The 21,350-nt window shown below is 50.9% G+C and overlaps 2 long non-coding RNA genes across 3 annotated transcripts; both read right to left on the bottom strand.

The window, feature by feature from the left end:
- Nucleotides 1-933: 933 nt before the first annotated feature.
- On the bottom strand, nucleotides 934-3,923 carry LOC140614195 (uncharacterized). The gene is made up of 2 exons (XR_012015097.1): nucleotides 2,379-3,923; nucleotides 934-2,006 (listed from the first exon to the last, which is right to left on the bottom strand). It is a non-coding gene; the product is annotated as an uncharacterized lncRNA (long non-coding RNA).
- Nucleotides 3,924-5,587: 1,664 nt separating this feature from the next.
- On the bottom strand, nucleotides 5,588-17,039 carry LOC140614194 (uncharacterized). 2 transcript variants are annotated; one of them, XR_012015096.1, is made up of 4 exons: nucleotides 15,849-17,039; nucleotides 13,708-13,885; nucleotides 13,092-13,284; nucleotides 5,588-8,583 (listed from the first exon to the last, which is right to left on the bottom strand). It is a non-coding gene; the product is annotated as an uncharacterized lncRNA (long non-coding RNA). The 2 variants fall into 2 exon arrangements; XR_012015095.1 differs by lacking the exon at nucleotides 13,092-13,284 and having other exon boundaries at nucleotides 5,592-8,583; nucleotides 15,849-16,996.
- Nucleotides 17,040-21,350: the final 4,311 nt, after the last annotated feature.

Genomic DNA, 21,350 nt, shown 5'->3' with positions numbered 1-21,350 from the left:
AGATGTGTGCTGGTGGCTGGACTGGCTCTCCCGGTAGTATCCACAGAAGGAAATGCCTGGGGGGCTCAGCATTGTGGAGCTGGGGCCCAGCCTGTCTGCCTGCTTATCTCTGTGACTGTGCCTCTTTACTGTCCTGCCCTCCCTGACTCTCCAGCAGCAACCTCAGAAACTGGCTATGTCTCTTGTTGGGGATATCCTCTGCCACCCTGCAAATCACACTTGATTTTCACAGGCCAGTGTCCCAGTGACACCTTCCCAAAGCCCATCTAAAATGCTCTCTATCCTTTTCCTAAGGCTCCTCAGCATGCTGGTCGGTGGCCCTGACCACATTCATCTTATAGGGTGACACTATCTCCATGTTCCTTTCCTTCTTGACTGAGCTCCTGTGCGTGGCTGGGGTTGACTCACTCAGCTTTGCCCTGGCCTAGAAGCCTTGAGAGTCACGACGTCCTAAGGCTAGAGTTTCCTTCCTGTCCCCAGGGTCTGGATGCACACAGGCTAGCATTTGCCCTGACCTCAGTGGCTCAACAGCAACCAGCCCAAGCAACAAGGGGATCTCCAACGGAGTGCATGAGGCCTAAGAAAGTGGCCCATCTCAGGTGAGGCTCCCCAGAGAAGAGGGAATCTTATCCCTGGGTCCACCGACCCCCAAGAAATACATAAATAGAAATCAGAGGATCCATATATTTGGGTGGGAGAAAATGACAACTTTATTCCCACTAACTTTTAACTGAAATTTAGCGTTTTCTTCCACTATGAAGGTAGGCAACAAAACACAGTGATATCTGCAGGAGCTGTGACTTAGTCACCAATAGAAATCCCAGATATTTCCCTTTCACTTCCTCACTGGTAGAGAGGCCTCAAAATGTCACCTACTCTCATTGTTGTGCCCAAGATTGCAAATCCAAGAAACCACCGAGGAGCCAACACCGATGCAACCGCACGAGAGTTTATTTGCAAGTTCGAGCTTGGGTCCAAGTGTGCCCGACACAGTAGAGTAGGGACTTGGACCCCGAAGTGGGTTACAGCTGGGTTTTTATGGGCTGGTCTAGGGGATTTTCAGAAGGGGTGGAGGAATTTCTCAAGTTCTGTTTACATTCTGATATGGGGCTTTCAAGGGCATTGAGCTCTGTTCTCATTCTAATATGGGACTTTCTACCACTGGCGTGGGCTCTGTTGTCTTTCTGATATGGGATTCTCTGCCTAGGGCAGTTCTGAGCTCTGTTGTCTTTCTGATACGGGATTCCCTGCCCAGGACATTCTGCAGTTTTTCCTATGAAGTTCAGCTCTTACTCACAAGGGCCTAAGATGGCTGTACTTGTGCTAATGCTAAACTTGAGGTGGAATGGCCTTGATTTTTCTCGGCCTCCACATTTCCCCCTCTCAGAGGAACCTAAGGAAGGACCCAATCATGGGTCCTGGTTGCTCTCAGAGTGAGCAAGGGAGAATGATTAAACCAGGATTCGAACCAACCTTGTTGCTGTTCTCTCTCCCATTTACATCTAGCCAAACCTTTTCTGACTTTTGCCATAGATTCCCAGACTATTCCTGAGTGGTCAGTAAAGAAGCAACATTCCTCATTTGGGGCAGCACATACCTCCCCTTCCCCTTGCTTGCAAAAGCCTCTCTACTGTTAAGATGCTCCCATCTTTTTAAACCTTAAAAGACTTTAAAAGCAAGGCTGAATTGGGTACACATTTTTAAATGGCTAATGGGGATTGGTTCTGGCATGAAGGGGACAGAGCATAAGCAACATTAGTGGGGTAAGTGAGAACGGCACAGTCTTAACAAAGTCCATGAGAACGGCGTGTGGGTCAGCTGGCCGGGCGTGGGTGTAGTGGACCCAGGGAGTAATCCCATCGACCTTGAGAGCGGTGGGAGTGGTCAGGATCAGGTTGAAGTGTCTGGTGTTGGTATCTCTGCACGTACACCCAGTCACCTGGCCGATATCAATGGGGGTCCAGGGGTGGCCCAGTCTTGTAGAGGGCCCTCAGCTTAGGCCACACCTGCTCATGGGTTCGTTGTAACATTTAGAGGGAGAAAAGGAGTTGGTGATCAAACTCAGCAAGCACCTCAGGTTTTAAATTGGGGATGATAGGTGGAGGAATACCGACCATGATCTCGTAGGGAGTCAGTCCCATCTTATATGGGGAGTTCCTCACCCTATATAGGGCAAAGGGGAGGAGAGTCGCCCAGTCCCCACCAGTCTCCAGGGCTAATTTAATGTTCTGTTCATCCCCTCTACCTGTCCTGAGCTCTGGGGCCTATATGCACAATGTAATTTTCAATCTGCCCCAAGTACTAGTGCCATTCCCCATGTTGCCTTAGAGACGAATCCTGGGCTGTTGTCTGATCCAGTCTTAACAGAAAAACCATACCTCGGTAAGATGTCTTCCAGCAGTTTCTTGGTCACGGTCTGTGCTGTTTCGTGTTTGGTGGGAAATGCCTCTGTCCATCCTGGTGGGCAGTTTGCGGCTGTGGGATCCTTAGGACGGTTTCCTTCCGTGCATCCATCAACCATCTTCGTCCATCCTTTAATTTGTACCCAAGGTAGCTCACCTCTGCTCCGCAGATCTGGGCTTTTTTAGCTGAGGCCCAGTATCCTAGAGCCGCTATGGTTTGGAGCAAATCCCTGGTGCTTCACAGGCATGTGTCTTGGTCCTCCACCACCAACAGGTTATCAAATGAGGGTGCTCAGAATGGAACTCACCCAATTCGTGTAAGGCCTCATCGAAGATGGTCGGTGAATTTTTGAATCCTTGTGGTAGTCGAGTCCAGGTGAGCTGGCCATTGATGCCTTTCTCAGGGTCCGTCCATTCAAAGGCGAAGAGGTCTTGGCTCTTGGGTGCTAAAGGCAGGCTGAAAAAGGAATCTTTTAAATAGAAGAGGGTGTATGGGTTTGGGACCATAGGATGCATATCCTCTACTTACCAGTTGACTTCCCTTAAGTCCTGGATTGGCCTGTAATCGTTAGTGCAGTTTCCGAACCAGCAGCAAGGGAGTGTTCCATGCTGACTGGCAAGGCCTCAATATGCCCGAGTCCAGTAAGTCACCGTATGTGGGGTGTGATTCCTGAACGTGCTATGAGAGGCATGGGGTATTGGCGGACCCTGACAGGGTCTGCCCCTGGCTTTAGTTCTATGTAGATGGGCGGTCGGTGCCGGGCCAGCCCAATTCCCCCAGTTTCTGCCCATGCTTGGGGAAATTCCCGCAGCCAATGGTCAATGTCAGTCACTGGGGCTGAGGGCATTTGGTGGAGACAATATTCGTCTTCTAAACTCAGGACAAGCACCTGAATAGGGTGCCCCTCCTTGTTTAAGATTTTTGCCCCTTCTGGGTGGAAGCAAATTTGTGTCCCCATCTTGGTGAGCAAATCCCATCCTAACAACGGGTAGGGACACTCAAGGGTGACCATGAAGGAATGGGATACCTGGCCCATGCCAAGATCCACAGTTTTTTGGGTAGTCCATGAGTACTGTTTGGTGCCCGTGGCCCCTTGCACCCATGAAGTCTTGTTTGCCAATTTCCCTTGGGGTTGTAATAAAACCGAATGTTGTGCCCCAGTGTCCACTAGGAGTTCAACAGGTTGCCGCTCCACTCTGAGAGTTACCCTAGGCTCAGGGAGGGGTGCCGAACCCCGACTCCCCTAGTCGTCCAGGTCCTCCATCTCCAAGATCTTGGCAGGGGCCTTAGGTCTTTTGTGAAGACAGTCTTTCACCCAGTGGCCTTCTTCTTTGCAATAAGCAAGTTGGTTTTTGTACATCTTAGGGTGCTCCCGACGGGGACCAGGGCCATCCTCCTTATCTATCCCTGAAGCCAGCTTCTTGAGGTGCCTCCGTCTTTCCTGTGGGTCATCCATGGTTGTGGCCAGAAAGATCTTGGCCAGGTTTCAGGTCTCCTGTCACTTAGTTTGGTATGTTGCTCTTCCGGACTTTCTCTATTATTATAGACTCTTTCTGCTACTATAAGTCCTGCAAGCTCTTCTCTCCTAGTATTCTCTCTAAGAAGGCTGCTGGACTCTTGTCCTTACCCTGTCTTACATAACCATGCCTCAGCCAGATGGGTAGGCTTGCACGCAGCAGCCCAGAGACCTGCCTTTAGAGTCTGGCAGTGGACCCGGAGTCTCTCCTTACCTTCAGCGAGTTGTGTGCTTTGGGGAGTAAAAATGGTTTTAGCCAAGGAGGGGAATTCTCGGTCATGACCTGCCAGACCAGGATGTAGGGCACCTGGTCAGGGTGGCTGTCCAGTTTGTCCCTGAAGATCACGGCCTTAACCTGTAAGATAGTAGGTAGGTGGAAAGTTCCTTCTCGGGGCCATCCCATGCCAAAGATTGGTCATTCTGACATGCAGCAAGTTTGAAATTTCCCTCTCCTTATGTAAACAGTTATGACAGTTAACAAAGACACAGTAACACAGACAAAGGCACAAACAGTTAACAAGGACATAGTAACACAGACAAACGTTCCAGTGCCACCGCAGAGACAAAACAGAAAGTAATCCGAAGGGCTGGCAGCCGGCCCTCCTTACAGATGAAGACTCCCGTCCTCCTTACAGATGAGGACCCCATCCTCCTTACAGATGAGGACCCTGTCCTCCCAGTGGGGGCAAGGGACGTCTCCTCAAGACCCCTGGTCGTCGGCTCACCAGCGCGTCCGCCTAAACCAATGTCGACCCAATATAGATTGGAATTCCTACAGGTAAAAGTACAGTTTAGAGCTCTCAGAAAATATGTGCGCAAAAAGGTGGAAAAAGTTGAGTGCACTCACCACACGTTGGACCCTCCGGATAGGGTCTTGGAGGTCTCTCGGATCCCAGACGAGCCCCCAAATGTTGTGCTCAAGATTGCAAATCCGAGAAACCACCAAGGAGCCAACACCGATGCAAGAACACGAGGGTTTATTTGCAAGCTCGAGCTTGGGTCCAAGTGTGCCCGAAACAGCGGAGCAGGGACTTGGACCCCGAAGTGGGTTACAGCTGGGTTTTTATGGGCTGGTCTAGGGGATTTCCAGAAGGGGTGGAGGAATTTCTCAAGTTCTGTTTACATTCCGATATGGGACTTTCAAGGGCATTGAGCTCTGTTCTCATTCTAATATGGGACTTTCTACCACTGGCATGGGCTCTGTTGTCTTTCTGATATGGGATTCCCTGCCGAGGACATTCTGCAGTTTTTCCTGTAAAGTTCAGCTCTTATTCACAGGGGCCTAAGATGGCTGTACTTGTGCTAATGCTAAACTTGAGGTGGAATGGCCTTGATTTTTCTCAGCCTCCACACTCATCCCTGCTTTAAAGTCACTAGACTCTCTCTCTCTCTCAAATTAATTAATTAATTAAAAATTTTAAAGGGGCTCCTGGGTGGATCAGTCAGTTGAGCATCCGACTCTTGATTTTAGCTCAGGTCATGATCTCAGGGTCCTGAAATCAAATCCTGATCTGGCTCCTCACTCAGCGGGGAGTCTGCTTCAGATTCTCTCTTCCTCTGCCTTCACCCCTCCTCCCCTCTCTAAAATAAATAAACAAACCTTAGAAAAAAATTTAAAATCACTAGAGCTATTCAGCCTGCTGCTAGGTCTTATTATTTGATACACGAATTAAGAAATATATGTATTACTATGGCACAAATTTGTTTGCAATTTCTATTGATTTCCCTTGTAGTCCTTTATGTTTTATTTTTAATGCTTTAAAAACATCATCCTAACCAGAGTCTACAGGCTTCACCAGAAGGTCCCTGACAGTGACAAGGTCCAAGCCCCTTCCATGGAGTAACCCCCACAGGAGAGGGAAGGGGTAACTTCCAGTCAGGAGGGGTCCTCTTTCAACCCTTGTGGAAGGGGTATCAGGGAGTACTAGAAATGAGTGTTCTGGGACAGAAGCTGGGCAGCCAGTCTAACGGAAGGCTTTCATTCCATCTCTTCCTTCTACTTATCTTTAACTTGTATTATGGCTTCAATTTCTGAATATTTCCATTATGCCCAGTATGGAACTTGGCAGAAGAGGATTCCTAGCTGGTGGAGTGGAAGGTGAGAGCCTGAGGGGCATGTTTGTGGTCCTCTGGATTGGGGTTTTACATAATGGCTGGCAGCCCACAGGGAAGCCCCCAGTTTCCCAGCTGGGGGTCTGGGAATGATCAAGTCCCCATGTTTCCTGGAGATGGTCCAGGTTGGCTTCACTCAGGGCTGGTGAGACAAGGCCAAGAAGTAAGCTCCAGGACAGGGCCCTAGAATGAGCCCATAGCACTGGCCCTAAGGAGTCAGGGGCTGATAGCAGGCCTTCCAACTTCACAGTCCAGATAGATCCCTGTGCTCAGGCACTTTGGGTAGGGCACAGGCAAAATCATCAGGCTATCTAGGTCAGAGATGCCAGAGTGGCTCTGCTTCTTCTAGAGTGGAACAGATGTTTTGGGGGGTCCCTCTTCTGATCATAGCCCAGCTACAGTGGAAAATCCTATGCAGGCTCTCAGTATCCCACTTCAAAAGCACAGAGACCTCTCCCTCTGTCTGGTGCTGTCTCTGAAGCCATGGAGCCAGGGGATGAAGGGTGGATAGAGCCAGGAAGTATAGGACAGTTTATTTCTCAGGTTGGGAACCACATAAAGATGCCCCAGCTTTCACCCCCAGCATGACCACTCTGGGAGGTCCATGCTGAGCTGAACCCCCATCTCCTAAAGCAGAGACTTCAACAGCACCCTCCCTGTCTTCCTCCAGCCCCATAGGATCACCTCCCAAATAACCTGCATCTACCTTCCTGCCTGCAATGTTGTGATTTATTTATTTTTTTAATGTTGTGATTTATAATAAAAAATGTGTATTTGGTCTTCATCCCTGGTTCCTGGCACAGAGTTCCTAAAACCCTTGTAATTTCTAAGTGACAAGAGCACTAGGAGCATCTTTAGTTCTAATATTTGGTCTTTGACCCCAGTTCCTGACATAGTATTAAATGCTTTGGAGTTTTCTGGGTGATAGGAGTGACTTCTGTTTTATTTTTATTTTTATTTTTTTTGACTTCTGTTTTAGTGAGACAAATCTGGTATGCTCCTGGATTGTACCTGGATGGGGACTGGTCACCAGAAAGACTAAGAGGAATTAGAAACTTGAAATTTTCAGCCCTGCTTACCATTTTCTTAAGAAGGAAAAGCATTTAAGGGCACCTGACTCTTGATTTCTGTTCAAGTCATGACCTCAGGGTCATGAGATCGAGCCCGTGTTGGGCCCCACACTCTGTGTGGAGTCTGCTTGAGATTCTCTCTCCCTCTCCATCTGCCCTTCCCACTTGTGCACTCTCTCTCTCTCTCTCTCTCTGAAAAACAAATACATCTTTTTAAAAAAAAATTAGAAGCACTAAAAATGGAGTTATTGATCCATCGATCATGCCCATGTAATGAAGACTCCAAAAGAATCCCAAAAGTACAGCATCCTGACAGCTTCCAGGTTTGCAAATACATCTATGTACCAGCAGCATAACACATCCCCAACTCCACGGGGACAGAAGCTCTTGCACTCAGCATCCTCCCAGACCTCACCCTATGTGAGTGAGGCTCACTGGCTATTCATCTGAATCCTTTGTCATATCCTTCAACAAATTGGTGAATGTGAGTGTTTCCCTGCATTCTGTGAGCCACTTCATCAACTTAATCCAACACAAGGAGGGGTCATGGGAACTCTGACTTACAGCTAACTAGTAGAAGCAAGGTGACAACCTGGACTGGGTGAATGGCATCGAAAGCGTGGTGGGGTGGTTTTGTGGGACTGAGCCCTTAACCAGTGGGAACCGATGCTATCTTCAGGTGGAAGTGTCAGAATTGAGTTAAATTGCAGGACACGCAGCTGGTGTCAGAATTGCTTGGTAGGGAACCACCCTCACACATCGGGTGAGCAAAAACAGCAGAAGGGAAGTGTTCCATGTGAGTAGCAAGGGAGACCCACAAGAAGGGGGGTGTGGGGTTTTCCCTACTGGCAAGGGAAAAACTGGCTTTCTTCCACTGTCCAAGTTCTGCTTTCAGAGAGACTCAAACTAAGCCATGCAGTAACAGAAGTTGGAAGCAGGGCACATGCCTGCCCCTGATAAAAGCCACACTTCCCAGCTGTGTATTGTAGCTACGTGTGGCTAGGACTACATTTTGGCAAGTAACATCCCACAGAAAGCCAGCATACACATCCCTAGAGGGCACAGTGCTACCTCCAGGTCACTCCATCACCAGGAAGGGGCACCCTCTCCTTCCCACTGACTGGAAAGCAGAAGTGGTTGATGAGCCACCATGGGCCATGTAGACAAGGATCTTCACCTCCTGCCTGTACGCCACTGTGTAGCATCCTCCCACACTGAATCAGGAGTGGCCTGTGTGATCCATAGAATGTGGCAAAGTGACTGGGTGTGACTTCCAAGGCTAGTTAGAAGAGGCACTGCCGCTTCCTCCGTCTTGGTCTCTTGGACCCCCTCACCCTGGGGGAAGTGAGACACTGCTGTGAGGATCATCAAGCAGCCCTGTGGACAGGTCGGGGGGTGAGGGTGGGGAAGAGAAGATGACTGCGGCCCCATGGGTGTTCTCAAGACAGATCTGTCCAGCAGAGTTGCTCCTAAATTCCTGACCTGCAGAAGCGATGAGAGACAATAAATGATTTACTTAAGCCACTAAGTTTAAGGATAATTTATTACACAACATTGGATAACTGTTATGGCTTGAATTGTATCCCCCTCAAATTCATATGTTAAGGCACCTGGGTGGCTCAGTGGTTGAGCATCTGCCCTTGGCTCAGGTCATGATCCCAGGGTCCTAGGATTAAGTCCCACATCCCGGCTCCCCGCAGGGACCCTGCTTCTCCCTCTGCCTATATCTCTGCCTCTTTTCTGTGTCTTTCATGAATAAATAAATAAAATCTTTTTTTAAAATCCATATGTTAAAGTCCTACCCCCCCAACACCTCAGAATCTAATGTTATTTGGAGACAGGGGCTTTATAGAGTAATCAAGTTAAAATGAGGTCATTGACTGATGTGCTTATAAAAAGGGCAATTTGGAGACAGACATGCCCACAGAGAGAGCACCAGGTGATGTCAAAAGCCAAGATTGGGGTGATGCTTCTACAAGCCAAATAATCCCAGAGATTGTCAGCTGCCACCAGCAGCTAGGCCAGAGGCATGGGACAGATTCCCTTTTGCAGCCTCAGAAGAAACTGACCCCAGTGATACTTTGACCTCAAACATCTAGCTTCTGAATCTGAGTGACAAAAAATTTGTGTTGTTAAAGCTACCCAATTTGTGGTCCTGTGTTACAGCAGCTCTCAAAAACTAATGCCGGGGATCCCTGGGTGCCTCAGCAGTTTGGCACCTGCCTTTGGCCCAGGGCGCGGTCCTGGAGTCCTGGGATCGAGTCCCACGTCAGGCTCCCAGCATGGAGCCTGCTTCTCCCTCTTCCTGTGTCTCTGCCTCTCTCTCTCTCTCTCTCTCTCTGTCTATCATAAATGAATAAATAAAATCTTTTAAAAAGAAAGAAAGAAAGAAAGAAAGAAAGAAAGAAAGAAAGAAAGAAAGAAAGAAAGAAAGAAAGAAAGAAAGAAAGAAAGAAAGAAAAACTAATGCCATGGCTGATCCAGGGAATAGCCAAGGGATAGCAAGGCAGCCAAATGGAAGGATCCTGGGCCCTTAACATTTCAGTGAGGACCCTCCACACCAGCTCTGGCTTCCATGTGCTAAAGACAAACTTCTGTTTATTGAAACCACTGTTGTTTTGGTCTCTACCACAAGCAGCTGAAGCTATATCCTAATTGATACAGCATCTCAAGCTTCCCCACATGAAAAAATACTAATATAAAATTTTTAAAAATAAATAAAACTTTCTTCCCACATGTCTTCCCCTCCCTCCAGCATTCATATGGAAATGATTCCTGCCAAATTAAATAAGTAAATGGAGGCCTACACTATCATCCATGAGAAGACAGCCTTCCTTCCACACACAGACTCTTAGCATTTCGTCCACATGAAAAGCAGGTGACACTGGGCTGGAGAAGATGCAGAGAGCCAGCTCCCCACTCTCCTCATTGTGAAAGAGCAGGTCTCAGGGAGAGGCATGGGGAACCACTGACCCTACTCGCCATATGGAGATGCAGGAGAGCATCTCACTATCGAAAAAGAAAAAGCACCAGATGCAGGAGAGACTGCATAGATGAGGAGCAGAGGCCAATATGAAGATTCAAAGGCAAAATGTCTACCTGTCAGAGCTAAAACAAGCCACAGGCACATTTTCACTCCTCCCCAAGGTGGGCTTTTGCCCTGAACTCTCCCTGAACAACTCAGGTACTGGGGGAAGGTGGGATTGCAGTACTAGAATTTTTTCCAATTCATGCGACAGAAAGCCAGCATATGCTGGCTTAAGCAAAGAGGATTTTATGGCTCAGAAAACAAAAACTCCATGGAGATACAGGCTTTTGGTGAAGCTGGATCCAGGAACTCAAACCATATCATCAGAAATCTATCTTTCATCATCCCTTGGATCTGATTTTGTGTGTACTGGCTCAAATCTCAAGCAGGTAAATATGGCCACAACAGCAGCAGGCTTATATTTTTTTGGCATCATAGCAAAAATCCCTCCCTTCTTTCCCAAAGTTCTGGCAAAAGTTCCAAGGCTGATGCTCATTGGCTCAGCTGGAGGCGTGTGACCGATCAGCTTGACTCTTGTTGGCCAGGTCTGGGACAAGTACCTATGGCTGGAGCTAAAGTGAAGGATGAAGCCCACCCAACCACTCAACTGCATAGGGCAAGAGTAGAGGAGCTGTGGTTTCCACCTCAACAACCAAGGGGCTGTCATAAGCAAGCCACTGGATGCTGATGGGTGTGTACCACATGGATATTTTTTCACACAGACAGAGGACTGAGTAAATGATTCCAGTAGCTGAGAAGCCACCTCTTACCTGAAGTGCCAGGTAAGAGCAGTCTGGCCATGGTAATACATAGCCAGGCCATCCATGTGGAGGGGAACCCAAGACCCCAAACCAATTCTGGCCCCAAATTAAGCAAGTTGGCACTTTCCCTGGGCCAAGGGTGGGACATTTCTCTAATGCACACAGTTCTATACTTCCCTGGGGCAGAACCCCCTCTCATGGTCCTCTGGTGGTGCCCAGCTACCCTCAAATGGAGTCTCAGCTCCAGCCTACAAGGCCTCTTCTCTCTAGCTCATTCCTGTCCCCCTACTGTAGGTTACATACTTGCACACATGTGTGTGTGCACACATGTACACACTCCTCCTACTTTACCAGTCCAAGACCACCAATCCGTGGTCCTCCATTCCCTTCAGTTCATGGTTCCCACTGAACCCCTCCCTCTGGTCTGCAGCACTCCAGGAGGCCAAGCCCAGCCTACAGCCCCCACTTACACTCCAACTCATCCCTATAGAGGATTCTGGTGTCTCCAACTACCCTGGGAGCTCCCAGGGTAGAGGCTTGGCTTCCTCTTTGCTTCCTCTCCCCAACCAGACCCTCCCTCTTCAAGGCAGAGGATAGATATGTCACATACATCCCAAAGGGAGAGAAATAATCTCATATCTTGGAAGCAAGAGAGCTAACAGTCAATCCAAGGTGGCTTCCCAGAGGCAGCAGCAGATGTCAGGGTTTACTTGAGCTGTAGCAAAGTTACTGAAGCTGTCTGGACCCCTGTCCCATCCCAGGCAAGAAGAGGCCTAGGGGCAGATACAACTGGCAAGTGACTTGGGCCTGGGCAGGATCCAGGATCAGGAGGAAGGGAGAGAGGCTTGCGTAGTAGCTGAGGCTATTTTTACCCAGACCTGTGCAAACAGAGGCGTGGGCTGGTCTGGCCAGTTTTCCCCTCCCCTGGTGCCTGGCCTCAAAGTCTCTTGCCAGGTCAGCAGTACCAGCTGGATGGGGAGCCAGAGGGAAAGGATGGGTAGAGGATGGCCCCCTGGTGACAAGAAGCTCCCAACTTTGAGGCTCTGGCCCTCAACCAGGGCCTGTGGACTCAGAAGCTCACACACTGCCAGCCAGTAGCCAGCCACACCCTCTCACTCCCTAAGACAGGCAATGTGGATTGTGGTGGGAATCAAAGCCAGGGGTCAGCCTGGGGTCAGAAGTCAGGCCTCATGAGATAAGGCCTGCAATCAGAGTTAGATATCACTCCGGGGTCATGGGCCACTCTGGGTTGGGATCCCTGATCGGTGTCAAAGGTTAGTCCGGATCAAGACCCATGATAAGAGTAAGGGGTCAGCCTGGGGTTGTGGATCAGTCTGGGGTCATGGGTGACCCTGGGTGGAGGCCCAGGATTGTAATTAGGGATCAGCTGTGGTCAAGGGTGAGCTCTGGCCTAGAGTCCGGAATAAGTGTAAGCAGGAAAGGCGTGGAGGAGCTCCATTTCTCTCGCTTCCCAGCTTTCACTGACACTCGCTCTGGGCCTATTATCCCCAGCAGAGGCCCCCAGAAATCTTCCCAGAAGGGATGACTGATATGAACTCAGGCCCGAAAGCATGACAAAGTCACCCCCAAGCAAAGTGTGGAGGAAAACATTTCTGGCAGAAGGAACAACCCAAGCAAAGGCACAGAGGCTCAAAAAGCATGGCATTCTGGAAGGCTTGGGTAGGGCAGGAGCAGCCTCCAAGGCCAGGCTAAGGAAGGGGAAGGGAGGTTTCCCATAGAGCCATGAGAGGGCTGCATTAGAAACCTGGTACACAGAGGGCAGCATCAGATATGGGTCTTAGGAGGAATCATTCATTCATTCTGTAGATCTGAATAGATTTCCTGTGTGCCAGGCACCATTCTAGGACCTCGAGATAATTTGGGAACAAAAGCCCCTAAAAATCCCTGCCCTTATGGATCTTCCTTTCCTTCAGGGAGAGAGAGAGAGAGGCAGAAACAGAAACAGACAGAGAGAGAGAGAGAGAGAGAGAGGCAGAGACACAGGCAGAGGGAGAAGCAGGCTCCTTGCAGGGAGCCCAATGTGGGACTTGATCCCGGGACTCCAGGATCACACCCTGGGTGAGATATTGAGATATTTCCAGATAAAATGTTAGATCTGTGATTTGTTTCCAAATGATCAAGGCTGGGATAGGGACACAGGGAATTAACTAAGAGATGGGGGACACGAGGGAGCTGATTACATTATTTTATCCACTTTGTAGATATTGTAGCTCTTAATAAATTAAAAAACGGTAATCATCATCATCGTCGTCGTCGTCATCGTCATCATCATCAAGCTGGCTGCTGAGGTTGGAGAGTTGGGGGGCCAGGGAGAAGCCGGAGGTTATGAGGAAGCTACTGCCCTGAGCAGGGGAAGGATAAGATTCCGAAGAACTGAATAAAACAGGAAGGGGGTGGTGGAGCAGGGATGTGCTTGCCAGAGAGGACTTCCCCCATGTAAGACTTCCTTCCGCCTGGCTCCAGCATTTGGCTTCCCCCTCCTGCCTTGCTCATTCCTTTCTTCTCTCCAAAATTTCTTTCCACCGCCCCCCTCCTAGCCCCTCCCCCCTTCCTCATCCCTCCTCCCCCATCTCTCTTTCCTCTATTCTCTTCCTCCCACCTCCCTTCTCCAGCTAGCATCTTCCTGGCCTGGTTCCCAGCCCTGAGCAACTGGTCCCCCCCAGCTGGTTCTTCTCTGAGGTGGGGATGCCAGTCACCACCCCCCTCCAACCTCCCAGACCTGTTCTCCCCAGTTGAGGGCTGCCCCCTCCAAGTGTCCCCCAGAGAAGAAAGGTTGTTGTTGCAGGAGCTACTTACTCTCCTCAAAGCAGTCACCTCAGCAGTTCTGGCCCAGCTTGGGAAGGGTGGAGTAGAGCCCAACCTGGCAAGGAGACCACGACATAGCTTTTAGTGCTCTTCTCCCTGGGAGTAAGTCCTCTCTTGGGCAGACCAAGTCTCCCAGCAGAGCAAGGCCAAAGCTAGGAGGGAGCTGACCCTGCAGAAGAAGAAGGGGAAGAGTTCCTTGGGATTCTGAGGCTGTCTTCCTGGAATAGCAATAAACTCCCTGCCCACATCCATTGTGCCCCACTTGGAGAAGGGGACTTCAGTCTTTCCTGGGAGGCTGAACCCATAGACACAAGTACCCTCCAGGACTCTCAGGTCCCGAGACTTAAGCACCACAAAGGCAGCCAATGAGAGGGTCTTGGAATCAACCAATAAGGCCCAATAACAGAGGGGAATAGAGAAGGAAGAGGCTCCCTAATACTTTCCCAGCACAAGGCACTCAGGAAAGCAAAGAAAGGGCCAAGTTGGGTTTTCTGCCAATCTGGTGTGAGGAAAGTCAATGCTAATTTTAATCCTAAGAAAATTAAGACGAGCTGTATGTCATGAACCCGGGACTTTATGGACTGAGAGCCCCACTCACGTGAAGGGGATGGCAGGGAAGGGAACTGAGGGCTTCTGGCTCAGTGAAGTCCCAGCCTGGCCGCAGACAGCCTGCGGACCGTGGTCCCTGCCCAGCAGTGGCTCTCCAGCCTACTTCACGGCGTGTGGGCTGTGCCATCAGGGTCTCTGACCCTCTCATGAGGGCCTAGGAACCCTGAAACAGCCTGTTTTCACAGGAAGGGTGTTCACACCCTCTCCAGAGAAACCAGAGGGCAGAGCCTGGGGTTGGGGTTCTGATAATAAGCGCAGTAATAAAGATGATAGTGAGATACATTTAAGGAGGATGGCTACACACCTGCGGGCAGAGTCAGGCTATAAAGACCCAGAAGCCTCTTTGCTAGACATCTTTGGCTAGGGTGGGGGACAGAAGAGGGACCAGGACAGGCTGTCCCCACCTAGCCTACGTCCCTTGCTCTGTCTGCCCAGTCTTCAACCACAGCCCAGTCCCAGTCCCGGAGCGCACCTTTCGGTCTGCAAATCACATGGTAGCTGCAGCAAAGACCCCACGACAGACTATAGGTCCCACTGATGGGAAAAGGAAGCCAGCTGGATGCTCTCACCCCAGCCCTGTGAGGACCAGGATAATGGCCGTGCCTGACATTCTCCAGACCCAGGTGATGCTCCATCTTCTCTGCCCATCCCAGCCTGACTTTGAGCCCATCCCCTTCTGAGAACACCTGACGTATCAACAGCAGCCTCTGTGTGACCAGCCTGTCTCAGCACCCACCTAGCAGGGAAGGCTGGCCTCTGCAGAAACACCTCCCAGGCCCCAGGGCCCCCACCTGGCTGGACAATAGCTGGCAGCGTCCTGTCTGAGGGGCGTCAGCCGATGACAGAACTGCCCCCACTGTTCCCCGCCTCAGCGACCATGGTTTGCCTCCCTTGTCTCCATTTTTGCTTCTATGTGGGTGTAGGAATGTGAATTCAACATTCAACATGAAATCGAATGATGCATTAACGTAATTCATAAAAGTACTTATTTATTAATATCCAGAAAATTATAAAACAGAATTAGCATCTTCTTCTCTGGTGCTCTCCATGCCTTGTTTTAATATCAGCAGTATGATACCTCATAGAATATCTTGGAATACAGGCTGTCTTTTTTGTCTGCTTCAAGCAGTTTGATTACATAAAAATCATCTGTTCCTTAAGGGGTTAGAATTCTCCTGTAATAATCCCAAACATCTTCTTGATAGACTGAACATTCTAATAATATGAACTATTTCTTTTAAGTTTTCCATCACAAAGTCTCCTTTATTCACATCGACTATGGTGATCAGTGTTTGCAATTATTTCTGATCTTTGATTCTGTGTTTTTATTTGCCATGTATTCTTGTCTCTAATCTATCCCCCTGTACCTATGGTCTTTTATTGAATTGGTAGAATTTTCCTTTTTTTTTTTTCCTTCTTCTAGCTGTTGAGGAGTTACAGAGACCTCTATATTTTTTTCAGTTGATACCCTTACGTTTTTAACACACGCACTATTCTCTCATGACATCGATTGTGTTACTTACCCCCATGTCTGTCTTGTCCCACCCACATTATCTTCCTTTTCCAGAATCTCTGCCCAAGATCAGCTACACACAGATTCACAGGAACACAGGGCTGGGAAGTGGGGAGGTGAGTGGAAATTTAGGCCTCCTATGGGGTTAGTCTGAGCTGTCCCTGGGGTGGAAGGGCTCCAACCCCTATGGGAGTCCACTGCCCCAGGAAGAAGCTCTGTAAGGCAGAGCTCCTGGGCACCCTCTATGACACTCATCCCCTCTCTGCCCCTACTTACCCAGCACCTTGCTCTGTAGTCCATCTCCCAGCACACACTGGCCAAGCCCTGCTCTCAGACATGCCAGCTGGAAGCACATGTGCCCACACAAGGACACGTACTCACACGCCCTTATCGATGGACACGTTCACATGCGCACACACAATGATGTTGCAGTAAGCATTTGACCAAGAGACTGTGGCTACTGTTAGAGAGCAAATGGGTGCTGGTGGAGGGCCAGGGTGGGGAGAGGTTCTTCACTTCTAGAGTCTCCCAGAATCACTGCACCATGACCAGCATGCTGAGTTGCATGATAATAGACTGCTGATAACCTGGACTCAGCTGAGCCTTGGGAGTCTGAAGGAAGGAGCTCCTTCTCAAGCCATCCCTCTGTGTGCCCAGACTAGGCTCCTCCCAAGGGTAGGACCTAAGTCTCTTCCTGTCTCCTGGAGCAGGGGCTCTCTCACTCCCTTCATCTTCCATTGCCTTGGTTTCCGCCCTGTGCTAGGCTTGGACATGCACCACTTGGACCTCCCCTCAAGAAAGAACTTGCCATTCAGCTGTGAGGAACACAGTGAGCCGAGAGCCTCTCGAGGTGGCACTTTCAGGATGCATCACAGCCTCTGAGCTGAGGCCCTGCCCTTCCCAGACAGCTCGCAGCCATTGACTGAGCACAGTGAAGTCACTAAGGCCTCTGTGCCATCCTTGCCCTAAAGCTCACTGGCAGGTTGCCAGAGTCTCTCCTTGATCCTGCTCTCTCCTCTGATATCTTTCGTGGGGCTCCCCTGCCATGCCACAAACTTCCACAAACTTAGTTCCATCTTCAGGTCTGCTGGCGGGAAGATCTGAACTGACACACCTGAAGTTGGCACCGTCACCTCCCTTCCCTCTAAATCCTGGCGTCCAGGACCAAGGTGATGTGCAAAACAAAGGCTCAAGAAAAGTTATTAAATGTCCTTACTCCCTACAGCCCATTGACAAGTCCTTGCAACAGGAAAGAGTGACCTTCCTCGAGGGACTCACCTGCCTCAATGTTAATACTTTACAACATCGCAATAGGCAACAGGCAATCCTAGCCCGCCTCCAGGATCCTGTAAGTCTACTTTAACATAGAGAAATTACTTTAGGAATTTCTTTTATCTCAGGACACCTGGGTGGCTCAGCGGTTGAGTGTCTGCTTTTGGCTCAGGTCATGATCCTGGGGCCCTGGGATGGAGTCCCGCATCAGGCTCTCCACGGGGAGCCTGCTTCTCCATCTGCCTGTGTCTCTGCCTCTCTCTGTGGGTCTCTCATGAATAAATAAATAAAATCTTAAAAAAAGAATTTCCTTTATCTCTACCCCCCAAGATACATGTTGGCAATCATCTGCCAAGCATTTGGCCCACCCCTACACATCTGAAGGGCCTCATGACTAAGGTTTTATTAAACAGTAATAAATGACCTTTTCCCAACAATAGCCAGCCCCTCAGAGTCCTGATAACCTTGCTTCTAAAATCCTCAGAGAATTACACTATCCCTGACCCTCTCCCAACTTGGAAGTATATAATGAACCACTCCTCACAATGCTGGGACAGCTCTTTCTGCCCATGGGTCTTGTCCCCTGCTTTAATAAAATCACCTTTTTGCACCAAAGATCTCTCAAGAATTCTTTCTTGGCTGTCAGCTCCAAACACTAATGTCTTTCCTACATCACAAGGGATGGTACAGGCCTTTTCAGAAATGGTTCCTGAGCTTCATTCCCCCACCTGTCAAGTAAGGGAAATTCTCCCTCCATCACCTGTTCTCCCACGAACTTTGCTTTCTTCCTAGGTGCCACTCTAGCACCACCAGAAGTTCCCCCCAGCATCCCACCCAAGCAATGCTAAGCTCCCCTGGAGGGGCAGCCCATGGCCAAGCCACTGAGACACCTGTAGAACCCATCACTGGCCAGCACCAGTGTAAGTAGGTGACACATAGAGGATAAAGGAATGCTATTTGCTGCCTGCTATCATGGAAAGGATGGAGGAAATGTTGCTTCTTTAAATACCTCTCTGGATATTGCCTGGGTCCCACTTGCCCTCCATCAAACACAGCCTGGAGAGAAAAATCCATCTTCTCCCAGGAAGAGCTAGCCCCAAAGAAGGGCAACTCAGAAGCCTAGAGAGGCTGTATTCACACAGCAATGTGGATGGCTCTGGAAGGGGAATCCTGGAACAGTGACTCCCCAGGCCAAATCCCTACCCCCACCTCCCATGCTGGCCAAAACTACACAGTGGTCCCCAGGGGCCTTTCCACTCTACTGTGGAACCTCACCACCAGTGAGTCCCAGAGCTGGGAGCCTTGAAGCAGTGAGTACACGGCTCAGGGACGTGGGGAAGAACTGGGGGAGGCAAGGGTGGCACCCAGTGCAGGCATGAGGCAGGCAGCCAGGAAGCCAGGCAGGCTCCAAATGAGTAACTGCAGATTCTTCCTGCCTTGCCTGTCGTCACGGGGGAATGGCAAGTGACTGCTTCTCTCTCTCTTTCCCCCCATCTTCTGCACCCCTGTGATTTCCGGCAGCAGCCGGGAAGGCTCTGGGGTTTGGGCCACAGACAGGGGACAGATTCCAGGCATCCAGGAAGGAACATCTCAGAACAGGAATCAATGTCAAAGGACATGGGGGAGCAGGGAGCAGAGAGGGGCTGTGGCCCCCTCCCCAAGCCTGGACTGGTGAGGCAAAGGCCAACTCCCAATGGGGAACAGAGACCCAACCAAGTCCCTGCTTTTCACACCCTCAGGTAGACTGCCCCCTTCCCCCCCCCCCACAACTTTAGGCTTCCGATATGCGTCGCTGCCACCCCCCCCACCCCCCCCACCCCCGCCAAAGCCCTCCCAGATCTGCAGACAGGTGAAAGGATGGCTTTGCCATAAGATCCCTCAAGGACTCTCAGGTGATGTCCTCTACCTCCTCACCCCCCCAACCCCACCCTGCTACCCTGTGTTTCAGAACACAGAACAAATGCAAAACGTTAATAAAGCCATGGTCAAAACTAACCTCCGCTGAATTCTTTAAGTTTTTGTTTGTGTTTGCTATTTTCCTTTTTCTGCTCCTTCTTTCACTTCTGAATTTGTTTTGTGCCTTTTGATCTGTAAGGAAGGGTGGGTCCCCCAGGGGAACAATTCTGAAAGAACAAAGGAGTAATTTTCATTGCAAAGAATCTGCAGGAAAAGTGTTCTTCCTTAGTCACCTGCTTCATTCCTGGGAGCCCAGGGACTGCCACAGCGTGGAGAGGCCCTGCCGTCACCCACACTGCCTCTAGCTTGCCCGTGCAGCAAAAGAGGTTTCTTGTGGACCACCTTCCAGAGCAAGGGAAAAGGCAGCCCATTCTGGCCTGGGAGCCTTAAGATTCCGTGTCTCCTCTCCCACCAGCCACCTTCTAGGCCAGAGTGTCAGGTGGCAAAGTGGGGTCTGGCTCCCTTCTAATTCCCAATCTTCACCACTCCCCTCTCTATGTACTCTCAAGTACCCAAGATTCCTGTCCTCAGAGAGATCAGAACTTCAGTAGACCAAGAAGCTTTAGTAGACCAAGCTTTAATGATGGGATTTCAGTGTCCTGCAGCTGGCTAGGTGGTATGTGTATGTGTGTGTGTGTGTGTGTAGAGTGAGCAAATCCATCCAAAGCCCATGGATTTGCCATTCACATCTAGGACTCCTAGGACACTGTGCCAGCAGAAGTGACTCCCCATAACTGCGACCCGATTCCACTGTCCTGCTGGAGAACAGAGGCCTGAGAAGGAGTTCTTTCTGTCAGGTCACGAGGGAGGCAAGGCCCCTTGCTCCTGAGCCTAACCTGGCCCCCAGAAGTAGAGATGGCTAAGAAGCCTAAAGATTCTTCAAACCCATCCTCTGCTAAGGGGTTGAGTCCAAACCCTAGAATGGTCAGGTTAGGAGCAGAGGCATCTCCACAGTTCCCCTATCTGGGGAAGGGTTTATGTCCAGACTCATCTGGAAGGAGATGGAAATTATGGGGAGTACAATAGCTCTCCAGGTCCTCCACCCTCAAGAGGTCCCGCCTTCTTATCCACTTCCCTGCCCCAGTGCACAGCACAGAGCCTGGCACACAGCAAACTATTAATAAATGTGCAAAGGAGAGAGGGAGAGAAGGAGAGAAGGAAGAAGCAAATGCTAGCACCACAAATAAGCCTAAATTGAGGAGGGGCTGGGAGCTCATCCCCTTCAGCCTTTTCCCTGACTCCCCATAACTCATTCCACCCCAGAAAGTCAGTGGCCCCGGTTTCCCGCGCGGTAAGGAGGGAAGCGCAGGTGGGTGTGCAAGAAACCCTGACGCACGTGCTAGTCAGCCAGCGCCTGGGGTTAGACCTCGGTCAAGCAGCCCGGCTGCCGGCGGGGCGCCCAGACACACGCCAGCCCCTGCGCTCCCCGTCATCCCCTTATCACATTCATCCACTCCCCACCCTGGCCCCGCGGCCGCCGCCACCTGCAGCCTCCAGCACGCCCTCGGAGCCCTCGGAGCCCTCGGAAGGAGCGCAAGGCGGCCACTGGCTCCTGGCCTACAAGAAGCCCTCCGAGGCGCGGCGCCCTTGAGACGTTGCCTCGTTTTACGGGTGAATAAAATCGCTCCCTAAGGACGCGAAGTGGAAGCAGGCTGGTCCGTTGTCCCCCAGCGGCCGACCCGCTCAGGCTTGGGAGCGAGGCGCCCGAGGCACCAGGGGCAGGAGGCCCGAGTCCGGGCCTTTCTCTGGACCGCGGTTTCCCGGGCTGTAAAGCAGGGAAGGCGGGAGGAGGGGGAAGTCTCCTGCTTGGTTCTAGTTGGGCTGTGCAGCCGGTCCCGAGCGCGGGGACGGATCTCCCCAACCCGCTTGGGGGCGCTGGAAGTTCGGCCCGGCCTCCCTCGGGAGGTGCCCGGGCTGAGACGCGCGAGGGCGCGGGCGAGCCGTCCTCCCCAAAGCACGACACCTCACTCTCCTGCCAGGTCGCCTGGGCTCGGGGGTGGCACCGAGGAACCCAGGGCCGGGCCTCACTCGCGCCCTTGTGTCGCCTCGCTAGTCCCCTCGGGGGAAAGGGATGAGCTGGGGCGATTGGAGACGGCTCAAACCACGCGCCCCACCTCGGGGTCGCTTACACCCTGGGACCTTCCGCAGGCCGCAGCCCACAGCCGGGGGGGGGGGGGGGGGCGGGGGGGGCGGGGGGCGGGAAGAAGCGACATGCCCTGTCTCGGAGTCCCGCCCGCCTGCACCGTCTTCCGAGGCGCGGAAATGCGAAACGGAGAGGCTGGCA

Source organism: Canis lupus, chromosome 22 (genome assembly GCF_048164855.1).
Source record: "Canis lupus baileyi chromosome 22, mCanLup2.hap1, whole genome shotgun sequence".
In the NCBI taxonomy this organism is placed as follows: domain Eukaryota; kingdom Metazoa; phylum Chordata; class Mammalia; order Carnivora; family Canidae; genus Canis; species Canis lupus.
The sequence above is the reverse complement of the archived record's forward strand: the minus strand, read 5'-3'. Positions and strand labels throughout refer to the sequence as shown.